Consider the following 17,905-nt stretch of genomic DNA (forward strand, 5'->3'; position numbering starts at 1 on the left):
TTGCCAGCTTTGCTGCATTAGCAAAAATAAAAAGCATGGTCTCACCGAGATTTGAACTCGGTTCCCTGGATTCGGAGTCCAGAGTGCTAACTGTTACACCATGAGACCTGACTTTCCAACACCGGGAATGAAACCCGGGCCTTGTTGGTGAAAGCCAGATATCCTAGCCACTAGACCACGCCAGAGATCGTGACATGGGAATGAGTGCTGGTACCGGTGTGTTTGGTTTCGTGGACAGTTTGGTCGTTGCCAGCTTTCGCAGCATTAGCAAAAATAAAAAGCAAGGTCTCACCAAAATTTGAACTCAGATCACTGGATGCAGAGTGCAGAGTTCTAACCATTACACCAATAGACCACACTTTCCGACGCCAGGGATCGAACCCGGGACTTATGGGTGAAAGCCAGATGTCCTAGCCACTAGACCACTCCGGAGATGGCTCGAGGGAGCGAGCATCGGTACCGCGGTCTATTCGTAGACAGCGTCGTCGTTGCCAGCTTTTGCTGCATTAGGATAAATAAAAAGCAAGGTCTCACCGAGATTTGAACCCGAATCGCTGTATTTAGACTCCAGAGTGCTAACCGTTAATCCATGAGACCGCACTTTCCGACGCCGAAAATCGAACCCGGGCTTCCTGGGTGACAGCCAGATTTCCTAGCCACTAAACCATGCCGGAGATGACGACAAGAAAACGAGCGCTGGTACCGATGTCTATTCGCGGACAGCGTCGTCGTTGCCAACTTTTGCTGCATTAGCAAAAATAAAAAAGCAAGGTCTCACCAAGATTTGAACTTGGATTGCTGGATTCAGAGTCCAGAATGCTAACCATTACACCATGAGACCGCACATTCCGACGCTAGGAATTGAACCCGGGCCTTCTTGGTGAAAGCCAGATATCCTAGCCACTAGACCACGCCAAAGATGGCACAAGGCAGCGCGCATCGGTACCGCGGTCTATTCGTTGACAGTTTCGTCGTTGCCAGCTTTGCTGCATTAGCAAAAATAAAAAGCAAGGTCTCACCTAGATTTGAACTCAGGTCACTGGATTCAAAGTCCTGAGTGCTAACCATTACACCATGAGACCGCACTTTCCGACGCCGAGAATTGAACCCGGGCCTTTTTTGTGAAAGCCAGATATCCTAGCCACTAGACCACGCCGGAGATGGCTCGAGGGAGCGAGCATCGGTACCGCAGTGTATTCGTTGACAGTTTCGTAGTTGGCAGCTTTTGCTGCATTAGCAAAAATAAAAAGCAAGGTCTCACCGATATTTGAACTCGTATCGCTGGATTCAGTGTCCAGAGTGCTAACCGTTACACCATGAGACCGCACTTTCCGACGCCGGAAATTGAACCCGGGCCTTCTGGGTGAAAGCCAGATATCCTAGCCACTAGACCACGCCGGAGATGACGGCAACAGAACGAGCGCTGGTACCGGTGTCTATTCGTGGACAGTTTCGCCGTTGCCAGCTTTTGCTGCATTACCAAAAATAAAAAGCAAGGTCTCACCCAGATTTGAACTCAGTTCTTTGGATTCGGAGTCCAGAGTGCTAGCTGTTACACCATGAGACCGCACTTTCCAACACCGGGAATGAAACCTGGGCCATGTTGGTGAAAGCCAGATATCCTAGCCACTAGACCACGCCAGAGATCGCGACATGGGAATGAGTGCTGGTACCGGTGTGTTTTCGCGGACAGTTTGGTCGTTGCCAGCTTCTGCTGCATTAGGAAAAATAAAAAGCAAGGTCTCACCGAGATTTGAACTCGGATCGCTGGATTCAGAGTTCAGAGTGCTAACCGTTACACCATGAGACCGCACTTTCCAACACGGGGAATGAAACCCGGGCCTTTCTGGTGAAAGCCAGATATCCTAGCCACTAGACCATGCCAGAGATGGCGCCAAGGGAATGAGCGCTAGTACCGGTGTCTGTTCGCGGACAGTTTCGTCGTTGCCAGCTTTGCTGCATTAGCAAAAATAAAAAGCAAGGTCTCACCGAGATTTGAACTCAGATCGCTGGATTCAAAGTCCAGAGTGCTAACCATTACACCATGAGACCGCCCTTTTCGACGCCGAGAATCGAACCCGGGCCTTTATTGTGAAAGTCAGATATTCTAGCCACTAGACCACGCCAGAGATAGCTCAAGGCAGCGAGTATCGGTACCGCGGTCTACTCGTTGAGATTTTCGTCGTTGCGCGCTTTTGCTGCATTAGCAAAAATAAAAAGCAAGGGCTCACCAAGATTTGAACTCGTATCGCTGGATTCAGAGTCCAGAGTGCTAACCGTTACACCATGAGACCTCACTTTCCGACGCCAGGAATTGAACCCGGGCCTTCTGGGTGAAAGCCAGATATCCTAGCCACTAGACCACGCCAGAGCTGACGGCAACAGAACGAGCGCTGGTAATGGTGTCTATTCATGGACAGTTTCGTCGTTGCCAGCTTACGCTGCATTAGCAAAAATAAAAAGCAAGGTCTCACCGATTTTGAACTCAGATCACTGGATGCAGAGTGCAGAGTGCTAACCATTACACCTATAGACCACACTTTCCGACGCCGGAGATCGAACCCGGGCCTTCTTTGTGAAAGCCAGATATCCTAGCCACTAGACTACGCCGGAGATCGCTCAAGGCAGCGAGCATCGGTACCGCGGTCTATTCGCTGACAGTTTCGTCGTTGCCAGCTTTTGCTGCATTAGCAAAAATAAAAAGCAAGGTCTCACTGAGATTTGAACTTGGATCGCTGGATTCAAAGTCCAGAGTGCTAACCATTACACCATGAGACCGCACTTTTCGACGCCGGGAATCGATCCCGGGCCTTCTGGGTGAAAGCCAGATATCCTAGCCACTAGACCACGCCGGAGATGGCTCGAGGGAGCGAACATCGGTACCGCGGTGTATTCGTAGACAGCGTCGTCGTTGCCAGCTTTTGCTGCATTAGGAAACATAAAAAGCAAGGTCTCACCGAGATTCGAACCCGATTCGCTGTATTTAGACTCCAGAGTGCTAACCTATAATCCTTGAGACCGCACTTTCCGACGCCGAAAATCGAGCCCAGGCTTCCTGGGTGACAGCCAGATATCCTAGCCACTAGACCATGCCGGAGATGGCGACAAGAAAACGAGCGCTGGTACCGATGTCTATTCGTGGACAGCGTCGTCGTTGCCAGCTTTTGCTGCATTAGCAAAAATAAAAAGCAAGGTCTAACCAAGATTTGAACTCGGATCGCTGGATTCAGAGTCCAGAGTGCCTACCATTACACCATGAGACCGCACTTTCCAACACCGGGAATGAAACCCGGGTGTTCTTGGTGAAAGCCAGATATCCTAGCCACTAGACCACGCCAGAGATCGCGACATGGGAAAGAGTGCTAGTACCGGTGTGTTTTCGCGGACAGTTTCGTCGTTTCCAACTTTTGCTGCATTAGGAAAAATAAAAAAGCAAGGTCTCACCGAGATTTGAACTCGGTTCCCTGGATTCGGAGTCCAGAGTGCTAACTGTTACACCATGAGACCGGACTTTCCAACACCGGGAATGAAACCCGGGCCTTGTTGGTGAAAGCCAGATATCCTAGCCACTAGACAACGCAAGATGGCGCCAAGGGAATGAGCCCTAGTACCGGTGTCTGTTCGCGGACAGTTTCGTCGTTGCCAGCTTTGCTGCATTAGCAAAAATAAAAAGCATGGTCTCACCGAGATTTGAACTCGGTTCCCTGGATTCGGAGTCCAGAGTGCTAACTGTTACACCATGAGACCGGACTTTCCAACACCGGGAATGAAACCCGGGCCTTGTTGGTGAAAGCCAGATATCCTAGCCACTAGACCACGCCAGAGATCGTGACATGGGAATGAGTGCTGGTACCGGTGTGTTTGGTTTCGCGGACAGTTTGGTCGTTGCCAGCTTTCGCAGCATTAGCAAAAATAAAAAGCAAGGTCTCACCAAAATTTGAACTCAGATCACTGGATGCAGAGTGCAGAGTTCTAACCATTACACCAATAGACCACACTTTCCGACGCCAGGGATCGAACCCGGGACTTATGGGTGAAAGCCAGATGTCCTAGCCACTAGACCACTCCGGAGATGGCTCGAGGGAGCGAGCATCGGTACCGCGGTCTATTCGTAGACAGCGTCGTCGTTGCCAGCTTTTGCTGCATTAGGATAAATAAAAAGCAAGGTCTCACCGAGATTTGAACCCGAATCGCTGTATTTAGACTCCAGAGTGCTAACCGTTAATCCATGAGACCGCACTTTCCGACGCCGAAAATCGAACCCGGGCTTCCTGGGTGACAGCCAGATTTCCTAGCCACTAAACCATGCCGGAAATGACGACAAGAAAACGAGCGCTGGTACCGATGTCTATTCGCGGACAGCGTCGTCGTTGCCAACTTTTGCTGCATTAGCAAAAATAAAAAAGCAAGGTCTCACCAAGATTTGAACTTGGATTGCTGGATTCAGAGTCCAGAATGCTAACCATTACACCATGAGACCGCACATTCCGACGCTAGGAATTGAACCCGGGCCTTCTTGGTGAAAGCCAGATATCCTAGCCACTAGACCACGCCAAAGATGGCACAAGGCAGCGCGCATCGGTACCGCGGTCTATTCGTTGACAGTTTCGTCGTTGCCAGCTTTGCTGCATTAGCAAAAATAAAAAGCAAGGTCTCACCTAGATTTGAACTCAGGTCACTGGATTCAAAGTCCTGAGTGCTAACCATTACACCATGAGACCGCACTTTCCGACGCCGAGAATTGAACCCGGGCCTTTTTTGTGAAAGCCAGATATCCTAGCCACTAGACCACGCCGGAGATGGCTCGAGGGAGCGAGCATCGGTACCGCAGTGTATTCGTTGACAGTTTCGTAGTTGCCAGCTTTTGCTGCATTAGCAAAAATAAAAAGCAAGGTCTCACCGATATTTGAACTCGTATCGCTGGATTCAGTGTCCAGAGTGCTAACCGTTACACCATGAGACCGCACTTTCCGACGCCGGAAATTGAACCCGGGCCTTCTGGGTGAAAGCCAGATATCCTAGCCACTAGACCACGCCGGAGATGACGGCAACAGAACGAGCGCTGGTACCGGTGTCTATTCGTGGACAGTTTCGCCGTTGCCAGCTTTTGCTGCATTACCAAAAATAAAAAGCAAGGTCTCACCCAGATTTGAACTCAGTTCCCTGGATTCGGAGTCCAGAGTGCTAGCTGTTACACCATGAGACCGCACTTTCCAACACCGGGAATGAAACCTGGGCCATGTTGGTGAAAGCCAGATATCCTAGCCACTAGACCACGCCAGAGATCGCGACATGGGAATGAGTGCTGGTACCGGTGTGTTTTCGCGGACAGTTTGGTCGTTGCCAGCTTCTGCTGCATTAGGAAAAATAAAAAGCAAGGTCTCACCGAGATTTGAACTCGGATCGCTGGATTCAGAGTTCAGAGTGCTAACCGTTACACCATGAGACCGCACTTTCCAACACGGGGAATGAAACCCGGGCCTTTCTGGTGAAAGCCAGATATCCTAGCCACTAGACCATGCCAGAGATGGCGCCAAGGGAATGAGCGCTAGTACCGGTGTCTGTTCGCGGACAGTTTCGTCGTTGCCAGCTTTGCTGCATTAGCAAAAATAAAAAGCAAGGTCTCACCGAGATTTGAACTCAGATCGCTGGATTCAAAGTCCAGAGTGCTAACCATTACACCATGAGACCGCCCTTTTCGACGCCGAGAATCGAACCCGGGCCTTTATTGTGAAAGTCAGATATTCTAGCCACTAGACCACGCCAGAGATAGCTCAAGGCAGCGAGTATCGGTACCGCGGTCTACTCGTTGAGATTTTCGTCGTTGCGCGCTTTTGCTGCATTAGCAAAAATAAAAAGCAAGGGCTCACCAAGATTTGAACTCGTATCGCTGGATTCAGAGTCCAGAGTGCTAACCGTTACACCATGAGACCTCACTTTCCGACGCCGGGAATTGAACCCGGGCCTTCTGGGTGAAAGCCAGATATCCTAGCCACTAGACCACGCCAGAGCTGACGGCAACAGAACGAGCGCTGGTAATGGTGTCTATTCGTGGACAGTTTCGTCGTTGCCAGCTTACGCTGCATTAGCAAAAATAAAAAGCAAGGTCTCACCGAAATTTGAACTCAGATCACTGGATGCAGAGTGCACAGTGCTAACCATTACACCTATAGACCACACATTCCGACGCCGGAGATCGAACCCGGGCCTTCTTTGTGAAAGCCAGATATCCTAGCCACTAGACTACGCCGGAGATCGCTCAAGGCAGCGAGCATCGGTACCGCGGTCTATTCGCTGACAGTTTCGTCGTTGCCAGCTTTTGCTGCATTAGCAAAAATAAAAAGCAAGGTCTCACTGAGATTTGAACTTGGATCGCTGGATTCAAAGTCCAGAGTGCTAACCATTACACCATGAGACCGCACTTTTCGACGCCGGGAATCGAACCCGGGCCTTCTGGGTGAAAGCCAGATATCCTAGCCACTAGACCACGCCAGAGATGGCGACAAGAGAACGAGCGCTAATACCGGTGTCTATTCGCGAACAGTTTCGCCGTTGCCAGCTTTTTTAGCATTAGCAAAAATAAAAAGCAAGGTCTCACCGAGATTTGAACTCGGTTCCCTGGATTCAGAGTCCAGAGTGCTAGCTGTTACACCATGAGAACGCACTTTACAACACAGGGAATGAAACCCGGGCCTTCTTGGTGAAAGCCAGATATCCTAGCCACAAGACAATGCAAGATGGCGCCAAGGGAATGAGCGCTGGTACCGGTGTCTGTTCGTGGACAGTTTCGTCGTTGTCAGCTTTGGTGCATTAGCAAAAATAAAAAGCAAGGTCTCACCGAGATTTGAACTCAGATCGCTGGATTCAAAGTCCAGAGTGCTAACCATTACACCATGAGACCGCACTTTCCGACGCCGAGAATCGAAACCGGGCCTTCTTTGTGAAAGCCAGATATCCTAGCCACTAGACCACGCCGGAGATGACGGGAACAGAACGAGCGCTGGTACCGATGTCTACTCGCGGACAGCGTCGTCGTTGCCAACTTTTGCTGCATTAGCGAAAATAAGAAAGCAAGGTCTCACCGAGAATTGAACTAGGATCGCTGGATTCAGAGTCCAGAGTGCTAACCATCAATCCATGATACCGCTCTTTCGGATGCCGGAAATCGAACCCAGGCTTCCTGGGTGACAGCCAGATATCCTAGCCACTAGACCATGCCGGAGATAGCGACAAGAAAACGAGCGCTGGTACCGATGTCTACTCGCGGACAGCGTCGTCGTTGCCAACTTTTGCTGCATTAGCGAAAATAAGAAAGCAAGGTCTCACCGAGATTTGAACTCAGATCGCTGGATTCAAAGTCCAGAGTGCTAAGCATTAATCCATGAGACCGCACTTTCCGACGCCGGAAATCGAACCCAGGCTTCCTGGGTGACAGCCAGATATCCTAGCCACTAGACCATGCCGGAGATAGCGACAAGAAAACGAGCGCTGGTACCGGTGTGTTTTCGCGGACAGTTTCATCGTTGCCAGCTTTTGCAGCATTAGGAAAATAAAAAGCAAGGTCTCGCCGAGATTTGAACTCGGATCGCTGGATTCAGAGTCCAGAGTGCTAATCATTACACCATGAGACCGCACTTTCCGACGCCGGGAATCAAACCCGGGCCTTCTGGGTGAAAGCCAGATATCCTAGCCACTAGACCACGCAAGATCGCAACATGTGAATGAGCGCTAGTACCAGTGTTTGTTCGCGGACAGTTTCGTCGTTGCCAGCTTTGCTGCATTAGCAAAAATAAAAAGCAAGGTCTCACCGAGATTTGATCTCAGATCGCTGGACTAAAAGTCCAGAGTGCTAACCATTCACCATGAGACAGCACTTTCCGACGCCGAGAATCGAACCGGGGCCTTCTTTGTGAAAGCCAGATATCCTAGCCACTGGACCACGCCGGACATGGCTCAATGCAGTGAGCATCGGTACCGCGGTCTATTCGTTGACAGTTTCGTCGTTGCCAGGTTTTGCTGCATTAGCAAAAGTAAAAAGCAAGGTGTCACCGAGATTTGAACTTGGATCGCTGGATTCAAAGTCCAGAGTGCTAACCATTACACCATGAGAACACACTTTCCGACGCCGGGAATCGAAGCCGGGCCTTCTTAGTGAATGCCAGATATCCTAGCCACTAGACCTTGCTGGAGATGGCGACAAGAGACCGAGCGCTGGTACCGGTGTCTATTCGCGGACAGTTTCGTCATTGCCAGCCTTTGCTACATTAGCAAAAATAAATAGCGAGGTCTCAAAGTGATTTGAACCCTGATCGCAGGATTCAGAGTCCAGAGTGCTAACCGTTACACCATGAGACCGCACTTTCCGACGCCGGGAATCGCACCCGGGCTTTCTGGGTGAAAGCCAGACATCCTAGCCACTAGACCACGCCGGAGATGACGGCAAGAGAACGAGCGCTGGTACCGGTGTCTAATCTTGGACAGTTTCGTCGTTTCCAGCTTTCGCTGCATTAGCAAAAATAAAAGGCAAGGTCTCACCGAGATTTGAACTCAGATCGCTGGATGCAGATTGCAGAGTGCTAACCATTACACCAATAGACCACACTTTCCGACGCGGGGAATTGAACCCGGGCCTTCTGGGTGAAAGCCAGATATTCTAGCCACTAGACCACGCCAAAGATGGCTCGAGGGAGCGGGTATCGGTACCGCGGTCTATTCGTGGACAGCGTCGTCGTTGCCAGCTTTTGCTGCTTTAGCAAAAATAAAAAGCAAGGTCTCACCGAGATTTGAACCCGAATCGCTGTATTTAGACTCCAGAGTGCTAACCGTTAATCCAGGAGACCACACTTTCCGACGCCGAAAATCGAACCCGGGCTTCCTGGGTGGCAGCCAGATATCCTAGCCTCTAGACCATGCCGGAGAGTTTGACAAGAAAACGAGAGCTGGTACCGATGTCTATTCGCGGACAGCGTCGTCGTTGACAGCGATTGCTGCATTAGCAAAAAAAAAAGCAAGGTCTCACCAAGATTTAAACTCGGATCGCGGGATTCAAAGTCCAGAGTGCTAACCATTACACCATGAGACCGCACTTTCCGACGCCGAGAATCGAACCCGGGCCTCTTTGTGAAGGCCAGATATCCTAGCCACTAGACCACGTCGGAGATGGCTCAAGGCAGCGAGCATTGGTACCGCAGTCTATTCACTGACAGTTTTGTCGTTGCCAGCTTTTGCTGCATTAGCAAAAATAAAAAGCAAGGTCTCACCGAGGTTTGAACTCGGATGGCCGGATTCAGAGTCCAGAGTGCTAACCATTACATCATGAGACCACACTTTCCGACGCCGGGAATCGAAGCCGGGCCTTCTTTGTGAAAGCCAGATATCCTAGCCTCTAGAAAACGCCGGACATGGCTCTATGCAGTGAGCATCGGTACCGCGGTCTATTCGCTGACAGTTTCGTCGTTTCCAGCTTTTGCTGCATTAGAAAAAGTAAAAAGCAAGGTGTCACCGAGATTTGAACTTGAATCGCTGGATTCAAAGTCCAGAGTGCTAACCATTACACCATGAGACCACACTTTCCGACGCCGGGACTCAAAGCCGGGCCTTCTTAGTAAAATCCAGATATCCTAGCCACTAGACCTTGCCGGAGATGGCGACAACAGACCGAGCGCTGGTACCAGTGTCTATTCGCGGACAGTTTCATCATTGCCAGCCTTTGCTACATTAGCAAAAATAAAAAGCAAGGTCTCACAGTGATTTGAACCCGGATCGCAGGATTCAGAGTCCAGAGTGCTAACCGTTACACCAATAGACCAGACTTTCCGACGCCGGGAATCAAACCCAGGCCTTCTTGCTGAAAGCCAGATATCCTAGCCACTAGACCACGCTGAAGATGGCACAAGGCAGCGAGAATCGGTACCGCGGTCTATTTGTTGACAGTTTCGTCGTTGCCAGCTTTTCCTGCATTAGCAAAAATAAAAAGCAAGGTCCCACCGAGGATTGAACTCGGATCGCTGGATTGAGAGTCCAGAGTGCTTTCCGTTACACCATTAGACCGCACTTTCCGATGACGGGAATAACCCGGGCCTTCTGGGTGAAAGCCAGATATCCTAGCCACTAGACCACGCCGAAGATGACGACAAGAGAACAAGCGCTGGTACCGGTGTCTATTCGTGGACAGTTTCGTCATCGCCAGCTTTTGCTGCATTAGCAAAAACAAAAAGAGGTCTCACCGAGATTTGAACTCGGATCGCTGGATTCAAAGTCCAGAGTGCTAACCATTACACCTTGAGACCGCACTTTCCGACGCCGGGAATCGAACCCGGGCCTTCTGGGTGAAAGCCAGATATCGTAGCCACTAGAACACGCCAGAGATCGCGGCATGGGAATGAGTGCTGGTACCGGTGTGTTTTCGCGGACAGTTTCGTCTTTGCCAGCTTTTGCAGCATTAGGAAAAATAAAAAGCAAGGTCTCACCGAGATTTGAACTCGGATCGCCGGATTCAGAGTCCAGAGTGCTAACCGTTACACCAATAGACCACACTTTCCGACGCCGGGAATAAAACCCGGGCTTTCTTGGTGAAAGCCAGATATCCTAGCCACTAGACCACGCCGGAGATGACGGCAAGAGAACGAGCGCTGGTACCGGCGTCTAATTGTGGACAGTTTCGTCATTGCCAGCTTTCGCTGCATTAGCAAAAATAAAAAGCAAGGTCTCACCGAGATTTAAACTCAGATCGCTGGATTCAGATTGCAGAGTGCTAACCATTACACAAATAGACCACACTTTCCGACGCCGGGAATTGAACCCGGGCCTTCTGGGTGAAAGCCAGATATTCTAGCCACTAGACCACGTCGGAGATTGCGGCATGGGAATGAGTGCTGGTACCGGTGTGTTTTCGCGGACAGTTTCGTCTTTGCCAGCTTTTGCTGCATTAGGAAAAATAAAAAGCAAGGTCTCACCGAGATTTGAACTCGGATCGCTGGATTCAGAGTCCAGAGTGCTAACCGTTACACCATGAGACCGCACTTTCCAACACCGGGAATGAAACTCGGGCCTTCTTGGTGAAAGCCAGATATCCTAGCCACTAGACCACGCCGGAGATGGCGACAAGAGAACGAGCGCTAGTACCGATGTCTATTCGCGGACAGCGTCGTCGTTGCCAGCGATTGCTGCATTAGCAAAAATAAAAAGCAAGTTCTCACCAAGATTTAAACTCGGATCGCGGGATTCAGAGTCCGGAGTGCTAACAATTACACCATGAGACCACACATTTAGACGCCGGAAATCAAACCCAGGCCTTGTTGCTGAAAGCCAGATATCCTAGCCACTAGACCACACCGAAGATGGCGCAAGGCAGCGAGAATCGGTACCACGGTCTATTCGTTGAAAGTTTCGTCATTGCCAGCTTTTGCTGCATTAGCAAAAATAAAAAGCAAGGTCTCACCGAGGATTGAACTCGGATCGCTGGATTGAGAGTCCAGAGTGCTACTCGTTACACCATGAGACCGCACTTTCCGACGCCGGGAATCAAACCCAGGCCTTCTTGATGAAAGCCAGATATCCTAGCCACTAGACCACGCCGAAGATGACGAGAAGAGAACGAGCGCTGGTATCGGTGTCTATTCGCGGACAGTTTCGCCGTTGCCAGCTTTTGTTGAATTAGCAAAAATAAAAAGCAAGGTCTCACCGAGATTTGAACTCGGTTCCCTGGGTTCAGAGTCCAGAGTGCTAGCTGTTACACCATGAGACCGCACTTTCCAACACCGGGAATGAAACCCGGGCCTTCTTGGTGAAAGCCAGATATCCTAGCCACTAGACATGCCAGAGATGGCGCCAAGGGAATGAGCGCTAGTACCGGTGTCTGTTCGCGGACAGTTTCGACGTTGCCAGCTTTGCTGCATTAGCAAAAATAAAAAGCAAGGTCTCAACGAGATTTGAACTCGGATCGCTGGATGCAGATTGCAGAGTGCTAACCATTACACCATGAGACCGCACATTCCGACGCCGGGAATCGAACCCGGGCCTTCTGGGTGAAAGCCAGATCTCCTAGCCACTAGATCATGCCGGAGAGGGCGACAAGGAAACGAGCGCTGGTACCGATGTCTATTCGTTGACAGTTTCGTCGTTGCCAGCTTTTGCTGCAATAGCAAATATAAAAAAGCAAGTTCTCACCGATAATTGAACTGAGATCGCTGGATTCAGAGTCCAGAGTGCTAACCGTTACACCATGAGAACGCACTTTCCGACGCCGGGAATCGAACCCGTGCCTTCTGGGTGAAAGCCAGATCTCCTAGCCACTAGACCACGCCGGAGATCGCTCAAGGCAGCGAGCATCGGCACCGCGGTCTATTCTATGACAGTTTCGTCGTTGCCAGCTTTTGCTGCATTATCAAAAATAAAAAGCAAGGTCTCACTGAGATTTGAACTTGGATCGCTGGATTCAAAGTCCAGAGTGCTAACCATTACACCATGAGACCGCACTTTTCGACGCCGGGAACCGAACCCGGGCCTTCTGGGTGAAAGCCAGATATCCTAGCCACTAGACCACGCCAGAGATGGCGACAAGAGAACGAGCGCTAGTACCGGTGTCTATTCGCGAACAGTTTCGCCGTTGCCAGCTTTTTTAGCATTAGCAAAAATAAAAAGCAAGGTCTCACCGAGATTTGAACTCGGTTCCCTGGATTCAGAGTCCAGAGTGCTAGCTGTTACACCATGAGAACGCACTTTACAACACAGGGAATGAAACCCGGGCCTTCTTGGTGAAAGCCAGATATCCTAGCCACAAGACAATGCAAGATGGCGCCAAGGGAATGAGCGCTAGTACCGGTGTCTGTTCGTGGACAGTTTCGTCGTTGCCAGCTTTGGTGCATTAGCAAAAATAAAAAGCAAGGTCTCACCGAGATTTGAACTCAGATCGCTGGATTCAAAGTCCAGAGTGCTAACCATTACACCACGAGACCGCACTTTCCGACGCCGAGAATCGAAACCGGGCCTTTTTTGTGAAAGCCAGATATCCTAGCCACTAGACCACGCCGGAGATGACGGGAACAGAACGAGCGCTGGTACCGATGTCTACTCGCGGACAGCGTCGTCGGTGCCAACTTTTGCTGCATTAGCGAAAATAAGAAAGCAAGGTCTCACCGAGATTTGAAGTCAGATCGCTGGATTCAAAGTCCAGAGTGCTAAGCATTAATCCATGAGACCGCACTTTCCGACGCCGGAAATCGAACCCAGGCTTCCTGGGTGACAGCCAGATATCCTAGCCACTAGACCATGCCGGAGATAGCGACAAGAAAACGAGCGCTGGTACCAGTGTTTGTTCGCGGACAGTTTCGTCGTTGCCAGCTTTGCTGCATTAGCAAAAATAAAAAGCAAGGTCTCACTGAGATTTGATCTCAGATCGCTGGACTCAAAGTCCAGAGTGCTAACCATTCACCATGAGACCGCACTTTCCGACGCCGAGAATCGAACCGGGGCCTTCTTTGTGAAAGCCAGATATCCTAGCCACTAGACCACGCCGGACATGGCTCATTGCAGTGAGCATCGGTACCGCGGTCTATTCGTTGACAGTTTCGTCGTTGCCAGGTTTTGCTGCATTAGAAAAAGTAAAAAGCAAGGTGTCACCGAGATTTGAACTTGGATCGCTGGATTCAAAGTCCAGAGTGCTAACCATTACACCATGAGAACACACTTTCCGACGCCGGGAATCGAAGCCGGCGTCGGAAAGCCAGATATCCTAGCCACTAGACCTTGCTGTAGATGGCGACAAGAGACCGAGCTCTGGCACCGGTGTCTATTCGCGGACAGTTTCGTCATTGCCATCCTTTGCTACATTAGCAAAAATAAAAAGCGAGGTCTCAAAGTGATTTGAACCCGGATCGCAGGATTCAGAGTCCAGAGTGCTAACCGTTACACCATAAGACCGCACTTTCCGACGCCGGGAATCGAACCCGGGCCTTCTGGGTGAAAGCCAGACATCCTAGCCACTAGACCACGCCGGAGATGACGGCAAGAGAACGAGCGCTGGTACCGGTGTCTAATTTTGGACAGTTTCGTCGTTTCCAGCTTTCGCTGCATTAGCAAAAATAAAAGGCAAGGTCTCACCGAGATTTGAACTCAGATTGCTAGATGCAGATTGCAGAGTGCTAACCATTACACCAATAGACCACACTTTCCGACGCCAGGAATTGAACCCGGGCCTTCTGGGTGAAAGCCAGATATTCCAGCCACTAGACCACGCCAAAGATGGCTCGAGGGAGCGGGTATTGGTACCGCGGTCTATTCGTGGACAGCGTCGTCGTTGCCAGCTTTTGCTGCATTAGCAAAAATAAAAAGCAAGGTCTCACCGAGATTTGAACCCGAATCGCTGTATTTAGACTCCAGAGTGCTAACCGTTAATCCAGGAGACCACACTTTCCGACGCCGAAAATCGAACCCGGGCTTCCTGGGTAGCAGCCAGATATCCTAGCCACTAGACCATGCCGGATAGTTTGACAAGAAAACGAGAGCTGGTACCGATGTCTATTCGCGGACAGCGTCGTCGTTGACAGCGATTGCTGCATTAGCAAAAATAAAAAGCAAGGTCTCACCAAGATTTAAACTCGGATCGCGGGATTCAGATTCCAGAGTGCTAACAATTACACTATGAGACCGCACATTTCGACGCCGGGAATTGAACCCGGGCCTTCTGGGTGAAAGCCAGATATCCTAGCCACTAGACCACGCCGAAGATGACGACAAGAGAACAAGCGCTGGTACCGGTGTCTATTCGTGGACAGTTTCGTCATTGCCAGCTTTTGCTGCATTAGCAAAAACAAAAAGAGGTCTCACCGAGACTTGAACTCAGATCGCTGGATTCAAAGTCCAGAGTGCTAACCATTACACCATGAGACCGCACTTTCCGACGCCCGGAATCAAACCCGGGCCTTCTGGGTGAAAGCCAGATATCCTAGCCACTAGACCACGCCAGAAATCGCGACATGGGAATGAGCGCTGGTACCGGTGTGTTTTCGCGGACAGTTTCGTCGTTGCCAGCTTTTGCAGCATTAGGAAAAATGAAAAGCAAGGTCTCACCGTGATTTGAACTCGGATCGCTGGATTCAGAGTCCAGGGTGCTAACCGTTACACCATGAGCCCGCACTTTCCAACACCGGGAATAAAACCCGGGCCTTCTTGGAGAAAGCCAGATATCCTAGCCACTAGACCATGCCAGAGATGGCGCAGAGGGAATGAGCGCTAGTACCGTTCGCGGACAGTTTCGTCGTTGCCAGCTTTGCTGCATTAGCAAAAATAAAAAGCAAGGTCTCACCGAGATTTGAACTCAGATCGCTGGATTCAAAGTCCAGAGTGCTAACCATTACACCATGAGACCGCACTTTCCGACGCCGAGAATCGAACCCGGGCCTCTTTGTGAAGGCCAGATATCCTAGCCACTGGACCAAGTCGGAGGTGGCTCAAGGCAGCGAGCATTGGTACCACAGTCTATTCGCTGACAGTTTCGTCGTTGCCAGCTTTTGCTGCATTAGCAAAAATAAAAAGCAAGGTCTCACCGAGGTTTGAACTCGGATGGCCGGATTCAGAGTCCAGAGTGCTAACCATTACACCACGAGACCACACTTTCCGACGCCGGGAATCGAACCCGGGCCTTCTTTGCGAAAGCCAGATATCCTAGCCACTAGACCTTGCCGGAGATGGCGACAACAGACCGAGCGCTGGTACCAGTGTCTATTCGCGGACAGTTTCATCATTGCCAGCCTTTGCTACATTAGCAAAAATAAAAAGCAAGGTCTCACAGTGATTTGAACCCGGATCGCAGGATTCAGAGTCCAGAGTGCTAACCGTTACACCAATAGACCACACTTTCCGACGCCGAGAATCGAACCCAGGCCTTCTTGCTGAAAGCCAGATATCCTAGCCACTAGACCACGCTGAAGATGGCACAAGGCAGCGAGAATCGGTACCGCGGTCTATTTGTTGACAGTTTCGTCGTTGCCAGCTTTTGCTGCATTAGCAAAAATAAAAAGCAAGGTCCCACCGAGGATTGATTTCGGATCGCTGGATTGAGAGTCCAGAGTGCTTACCGTTACACCATTAGACCGCACTTTCCGATGCCGGGAATTGAACCCGGGCCTCCTGGGTGAAAGCCAGATATCCCAGCCACTAGACCACGCCGAAGAGTACGACAAGAGAACAAGCGCTGGTACCGGTGTCTATTCGTGGACAGTTTCGTCATCGCCAGCTTTTGCTGCATTAGCAAAAACAAAAAGAGGTCTCACCGAGATTTGAACTCGGATCGCTGGATTCAAAGTCCAGAGTGCTAACCATTACACCTTGAGACCGCACTTTCCGACGCCGGGAATCGAACCCGGGCCTTCTGGGTGAAAGCCAGATATCGTAGCCACTAGAACACGCCAGAGATCGCGGCATGGGAATGAGTGCTGGTACCGGTGTTTTTTCGCGGACAGTTTCGTCTTTGCCAGCTTTTGCAGCATTAGGAAAAATAAAAAGCAAGGTCTCACCAAGATTTTAACTCGGATCGCTGGATTCAGAGTCCAGAGAGCTAACCGTTACACCAATAGACCACACTTTCCGACGCCGGGAATAAAACCCGGGCTTTCTTGGTGAAAGCCAGATATCCTAGCCACTAGACCACGCCGAAGATGACGGCAAGAGAACGAGCGCTGGTACCGGTGTCTAATCGTGGACAGTTTCGTCGTTGCCAGCTTTTGCTGCATTAGGAAAAATAAAAAGCAAGGTCTCACAGAGATTTGAACTCGGATCGCTGGATTCAGAGTCCAGAGTGCTAACCGTTACACCATGAGACCACACTTTCCAACACCGGGAATGAAACCCGGGCCTTCTTGGTGAAAGCCAGATATCCTAGCCACTAGACCACGCCGGAGATGGCGACAAGAAAACGAGCGCTAGTACCGATGTCTATTCGCGGACAGCGTCGTCGTTGCCAGCGATTGCTGCATTAGCAAAAATAAAAAGCAAGTTCTCACCAAGATTTAAACTCGGATCGCGGGATTCAGAGTCCAGAGTGCTAACAATTACACCATGAGACCACACATTTTGACGCCGGAAATCAAACCCAGGCCTTGTTGCTGAAAGCCAGATATCCTAGCCACTAGACCACACCGAAGATGGCACAAGGCAGCGAGAATCGGTACCGTGGTCTATTCGTTGAAAGTTTCGTCATTGCCAGCTTTCGCTGCATTAGCAAAAATAAAAAGCAAGGTCTCACCGAGGATTGAACTCGGATCGCTGGGTTCAGAGTCCAGAGTGCTAGCTGTTACACCATGAGACCGCACTTTCCAACACCGGGAATGAAACCCGGGCCTTCTGGGTGAAAGCCAGATATTCTAGCCACTAGACCCCGCCAGAGATTGCGCCAAGGGAATGAGTGCTGGTACCGGTGTCTGTTCGCGGACAGTTTCGTCGTTGCCAGCTTTGCTGCATTAGCAAAAATAAAAAGCAAGGTCTCAACGAGATTTGAACTCGGATCGCTGGATGCCGATTGCAGAGTGCTAACCATTACACCTTGAGACCGCACAATCCGACGCCGGGAATCGAACCCGGGCTTTCTGGGTGAAAGCCAGATCTCCTAGCTACTAGACCACGCCGGAGATGACGACAGGAGAACGAGCACTGGTACCGGTGTCTATTCGTGGACAGTTTCGTCGTTGACAGCTTTTGCTGCATTAGCAAAAATAAAAAAAAGGTTCACCAAGATTTGAACTGGGATCGCTAGATTCTAAGTCCAGAGAGCTAACCATTACACCTTGAGACCGCACTTTCTGACGCCGGAAATCGAACCCGGGCCTTCTGGGTGAAAGCCAATTATCCTAGTCACAAGGCCACGCCAGAGATCGCGGCATGGGAATGAGTGCTGGTACCGGTGTGTTTT

At 50.5% G+C, this 17,905-nt stretch overlaps 45 non-coding genes across 45 annotated transcripts; all 45 read right to left on the reverse strand.

The window, feature by feature from the left end:
• Positions 1 to 36: 36 nt before the first annotated feature.
• On the reverse strand, positions 37 to 108 carry TRNAR-CCG (transfer RNA arginine (anticodon CCG)). Its single transcript has one exon. It is a non-coding gene; the product is annotated as a tRNA-Arg (tRNA).
• Positions 109 to 360: 252 nt separating this feature from the next.
• TRNAE-UUC (transfer RNA glutamic acid (anticodon UUC)) lies at positions 361 to 432 on the reverse strand. The gene has a single exon. It is a non-coding gene; the product is annotated as a tRNA-Glu (tRNA).
• Positions 433 to 769: 337 nt separating this feature from the next.
• Positions 770 to 841, reverse strand: TRNAQ-CUG (transfer RNA glutamine (anticodon CUG)). Its single transcript has one exon. It is a non-coding gene; the product is annotated as a tRNA-Gln (tRNA).
• Positions 842 to 1,329: 488 nt separating this feature from the next.
• On the reverse strand, positions 1,330 to 1,401 carry TRNAE-UUC (transfer RNA glutamic acid (anticodon UUC)). Its single transcript has one exon. It is a non-coding gene; the product is annotated as a tRNA-Glu (tRNA).
• Positions 1,402 to 1,738: 337 nt separating this feature from the next.
• On the reverse strand, positions 1,739 to 1,810 carry TRNAQ-CUG (transfer RNA glutamine (anticodon CUG)). Its single transcript has one exon. It is a non-coding gene; the product is annotated as a tRNA-Gln (tRNA).
• A 170-nt stretch (positions 1,811 to 1,980) lies between these two features.
• On the reverse strand, positions 1,981 to 2,052 carry TRNAQ-UUG (transfer RNA glutamine (anticodon UUG)). Its single transcript has one exon. It is a non-coding gene; the product is annotated as a tRNA-Gln (tRNA).
• Positions 2,053 to 2,299: 247 nt separating this feature from the next.
• On the reverse strand, positions 2,300 to 2,371 carry TRNAE-UUC (transfer RNA glutamic acid (anticodon UUC)). Its single transcript has one exon. It is a non-coding gene; the product is annotated as a tRNA-Glu (tRNA).
• A 335-nt stretch (positions 2,372 to 2,706) lies between these two features.
• TRNAQ-UUG (transfer RNA glutamine (anticodon UUG)) lies at positions 2,707 to 2,778 on the reverse strand. Its single transcript has one exon. It is a non-coding gene; the product is annotated as a tRNA-Gln (tRNA).
• A 5-nt stretch (positions 2,779 to 2,783) lies between these two features.
• On the reverse strand, positions 2,784 to 2,855 carry TRNAE-UUC (transfer RNA glutamic acid (anticodon UUC)). The gene has a single exon. It is a non-coding gene; the product is annotated as a tRNA-Glu (tRNA).
• A 580-nt stretch (positions 2,856 to 3,435) lies between these two features.
• TRNAR-CCG (transfer RNA arginine (anticodon CCG)) lies at positions 3,436 to 3,507 on the reverse strand. Its single transcript has one exon. It is a non-coding gene; the product is annotated as a tRNA-Arg (tRNA).
• Positions 3,508 to 3,675: 168 nt separating this feature from the next.
• Positions 3,676 to 3,747, reverse strand: TRNAR-CCG (transfer RNA arginine (anticodon CCG)). Its single transcript has one exon. It is a non-coding gene; the product is annotated as a tRNA-Arg (tRNA).
• A 252-nt stretch (positions 3,748 to 3,999) lies between these two features.
• On the reverse strand, positions 4,000 to 4,071 carry TRNAE-UUC (transfer RNA glutamic acid (anticodon UUC)). The gene has a single exon. It is a non-coding gene; the product is annotated as a tRNA-Glu (tRNA).
• Positions 4,072 to 4,408: 337 nt separating this feature from the next.
• Positions 4,409 to 4,480, reverse strand: TRNAQ-CUG (transfer RNA glutamine (anticodon CUG)). The gene has a single exon. It is a non-coding gene; the product is annotated as a tRNA-Gln (tRNA).
• Positions 4,481 to 4,968: 488 nt separating this feature from the next.
• On the reverse strand, positions 4,969 to 5,040 carry TRNAE-UUC (transfer RNA glutamic acid (anticodon UUC)). The gene has a single exon. It is a non-coding gene; the product is annotated as a tRNA-Glu (tRNA).
• Positions 5,041 to 5,377: 337 nt separating this feature from the next.
• Positions 5,378 to 5,449, reverse strand: TRNAQ-CUG (transfer RNA glutamine (anticodon CUG)). The gene has a single exon. It is a non-coding gene; the product is annotated as a tRNA-Gln (tRNA).
• A 170-nt stretch (positions 5,450 to 5,619) lies between these two features.
• On the reverse strand, positions 5,620 to 5,691 carry TRNAQ-UUG (transfer RNA glutamine (anticodon UUG)). Its single transcript has one exon. It is a non-coding gene; the product is annotated as a tRNA-Gln (tRNA).
• Positions 5,692 to 5,938: 247 nt separating this feature from the next.
• Positions 5,939 to 6,010, reverse strand: TRNAE-UUC (transfer RNA glutamic acid (anticodon UUC)). Its single transcript has one exon. It is a non-coding gene; the product is annotated as a tRNA-Glu (tRNA).
• A 336-nt stretch (positions 6,011 to 6,346) lies between these two features.
• Positions 6,347 to 6,418, reverse strand: TRNAQ-UUG (transfer RNA glutamine (anticodon UUG)). Its single transcript has one exon. It is a non-coding gene; the product is annotated as a tRNA-Gln (tRNA).
• A 5-nt stretch (positions 6,419 to 6,423) lies between these two features.
• TRNAE-UUC (transfer RNA glutamic acid (anticodon UUC)) lies at positions 6,424 to 6,495 on the reverse strand. Its single transcript has one exon. It is a non-coding gene; the product is annotated as a tRNA-Glu (tRNA).
• A 334-nt stretch (positions 6,496 to 6,829) lies between these two features.
• On the reverse strand, positions 6,830 to 6,901 carry TRNAQ-UUG (transfer RNA glutamine (anticodon UUG)). Its single transcript has one exon. It is a non-coding gene; the product is annotated as a tRNA-Gln (tRNA).
• Positions 6,902 to 7,559: 658 nt separating this feature from the next.
• Positions 7,560 to 7,631, reverse strand: TRNAQ-CUG (transfer RNA glutamine (anticodon CUG)). The gene has a single exon. It is a non-coding gene; the product is annotated as a tRNA-Gln (tRNA).
• A 5-nt stretch (positions 7,632 to 7,636) lies between these two features.
• On the reverse strand, positions 7,637 to 7,708 carry TRNAE-UUC (transfer RNA glutamic acid (anticodon UUC)). Its single transcript has one exon. It is a non-coding gene; the product is annotated as a tRNA-Glu (tRNA).
• A 652-nt stretch (positions 7,709 to 8,360) lies between these two features.
• TRNAE-UUC (transfer RNA glutamic acid (anticodon UUC)) lies at positions 8,361 to 8,432 on the reverse strand. The gene has a single exon. It is a non-coding gene; the product is annotated as a tRNA-Glu (tRNA).
• Positions 8,433 to 9,010: 578 nt separating this feature from the next.
• Positions 9,011 to 9,082, reverse strand: TRNAQ-UUG (transfer RNA glutamine (anticodon UUG)). Its single transcript has one exon. It is a non-coding gene; the product is annotated as a tRNA-Gln (tRNA).
• Positions 9,083 to 9,978: 896 nt separating this feature from the next.
• Positions 9,979 to 10,050, reverse strand: TRNAE-CUC (transfer RNA glutamic acid (anticodon CUC)). Its single transcript has one exon. It is a non-coding gene; the product is annotated as a tRNA-Glu (tRNA).
• A 167-nt stretch (positions 10,051 to 10,217) lies between these two features.
• TRNAQ-UUG (transfer RNA glutamine (anticodon UUG)) lies at positions 10,218 to 10,289 on the reverse strand. The gene has a single exon. It is a non-coding gene; the product is annotated as a tRNA-Gln (tRNA).
• A 5-nt stretch (positions 10,290 to 10,294) lies between these two features.
• TRNAE-UUC (transfer RNA glutamic acid (anticodon UUC)) lies at positions 10,295 to 10,366 on the reverse strand. The gene has a single exon. It is a non-coding gene; the product is annotated as a tRNA-Glu (tRNA).
• Positions 10,367 to 10,780: 414 nt separating this feature from the next.
• Positions 10,781 to 10,852, reverse strand: TRNAE-UUC (transfer RNA glutamic acid (anticodon UUC)). Its single transcript has one exon. It is a non-coding gene; the product is annotated as a tRNA-Glu (tRNA).
• A 94-nt stretch (positions 10,853 to 10,946) lies between these two features.
• TRNAQ-CUG (transfer RNA glutamine (anticodon CUG)) lies at positions 10,947 to 11,018 on the reverse strand. Its single transcript has one exon. It is a non-coding gene; the product is annotated as a tRNA-Gln (tRNA).
• Positions 11,019 to 11,431: 413 nt separating this feature from the next.
• TRNAE-CUC (transfer RNA glutamic acid (anticodon CUC)) lies at positions 11,432 to 11,503 on the reverse strand. The gene has a single exon. It is a non-coding gene; the product is annotated as a tRNA-Glu (tRNA).
• A 489-nt stretch (positions 11,504 to 11,992) lies between these two features.
• On the reverse strand, positions 11,993 to 12,064 carry TRNAE-UUC (transfer RNA glutamic acid (anticodon UUC)). Its single transcript has one exon. It is a non-coding gene; the product is annotated as a tRNA-Glu (tRNA).
• A 172-nt stretch (positions 12,065 to 12,236) lies between these two features.
• On the reverse strand, positions 12,237 to 12,308 carry TRNAE-UUC (transfer RNA glutamic acid (anticodon UUC)). The gene has a single exon. It is a non-coding gene; the product is annotated as a tRNA-Glu (tRNA).
• Positions 12,309 to 12,401: 93 nt separating this feature from the next.
• On the reverse strand, positions 12,402 to 12,473 carry TRNAQ-UUG (transfer RNA glutamine (anticodon UUG)). Its single transcript has one exon. It is a non-coding gene; the product is annotated as a tRNA-Gln (tRNA).
• Positions 12,474 to 12,478: 5 nt separating this feature from the next.
• On the reverse strand, positions 12,479 to 12,550 carry TRNAE-UUC (transfer RNA glutamic acid (anticodon UUC)). The gene has a single exon. It is a non-coding gene; the product is annotated as a tRNA-Glu (tRNA).
• A 334-nt stretch (positions 12,551 to 12,884) lies between these two features.
• Positions 12,885 to 12,956, reverse strand: TRNAQ-UUG (transfer RNA glutamine (anticodon UUG)). Its single transcript has one exon. It is a non-coding gene; the product is annotated as a tRNA-Gln (tRNA).
• A 969-nt stretch (positions 12,957 to 13,925) lies between these two features.
• On the reverse strand, positions 13,926 to 13,997 carry TRNAE-UUC (transfer RNA glutamic acid (anticodon UUC)). Its single transcript has one exon. It is a non-coding gene; the product is annotated as a tRNA-Glu (tRNA).
• Positions 13,998 to 14,653: 656 nt separating this feature from the next.
• TRNAE-UUC (transfer RNA glutamic acid (anticodon UUC)) lies at positions 14,654 to 14,725 on the reverse strand. Its single transcript has one exon. It is a non-coding gene; the product is annotated as a tRNA-Glu (tRNA).
• Positions 14,726 to 14,817: 92 nt separating this feature from the next.
• TRNAQ-UUG (transfer RNA glutamine (anticodon UUG)) lies at positions 14,818 to 14,889 on the reverse strand. The gene has a single exon. It is a non-coding gene; the product is annotated as a tRNA-Gln (tRNA).
• Positions 14,890 to 14,894: 5 nt separating this feature from the next.
• On the reverse strand, positions 14,895 to 14,966 carry TRNAE-UUC (transfer RNA glutamic acid (anticodon UUC)). Its single transcript has one exon. It is a non-coding gene; the product is annotated as a tRNA-Glu (tRNA).
• Positions 14,967 to 15,295: 329 nt separating this feature from the next.
• On the reverse strand, positions 15,296 to 15,367 carry TRNAQ-UUG (transfer RNA glutamine (anticodon UUG)). Its single transcript has one exon. It is a non-coding gene; the product is annotated as a tRNA-Gln (tRNA).
• Positions 15,368 to 15,536: 169 nt separating this feature from the next.
• On the reverse strand, positions 15,537 to 15,608 carry TRNAQ-CUG (transfer RNA glutamine (anticodon CUG)). The gene has a single exon. It is a non-coding gene; the product is annotated as a tRNA-Gln (tRNA).
• Positions 15,609 to 16,262: 654 nt separating this feature from the next.
• On the reverse strand, positions 16,263 to 16,334 carry TRNAQ-UUG (transfer RNA glutamine (anticodon UUG)). The gene has a single exon. It is a non-coding gene; the product is annotated as a tRNA-Gln (tRNA).
• Positions 16,335 to 16,339: 5 nt separating this feature from the next.
• TRNAE-UUC (transfer RNA glutamic acid (anticodon UUC)) lies at positions 16,340 to 16,411 on the reverse strand. The gene has a single exon. It is a non-coding gene; the product is annotated as a tRNA-Glu (tRNA).
• Positions 16,412 to 16,748: 337 nt separating this feature from the next.
• TRNAQ-CUG (transfer RNA glutamine (anticodon CUG)) lies at positions 16,749 to 16,820 on the reverse strand. Its single transcript has one exon. It is a non-coding gene; the product is annotated as a tRNA-Gln (tRNA).
• A 732-nt stretch (positions 16,821 to 17,552) lies between these two features.
• Positions 17,553 to 17,624, reverse strand: TRNAE-UUC (transfer RNA lysine (anticodon UUU)). The gene has a single exon. It is a non-coding gene; the product is annotated as a tRNA-Glu (tRNA).
• Between the last annotated feature and the right edge of the window lie 281 nt (positions 17,625 to 17,905).

The sequence above is a fragment of the Rhipicephalus microplus genome, chromosome 3, assembly GCF_043290135.1.
Source record: "Rhipicephalus microplus isolate Deutch F79 chromosome 3, USDA_Rmic, whole genome shotgun sequence".
NCBI classification, from domain to species: Eukaryota; Metazoa; Arthropoda; class Arachnida; order Ixodida; family Ixodidae; genus Rhipicephalus; species Rhipicephalus microplus.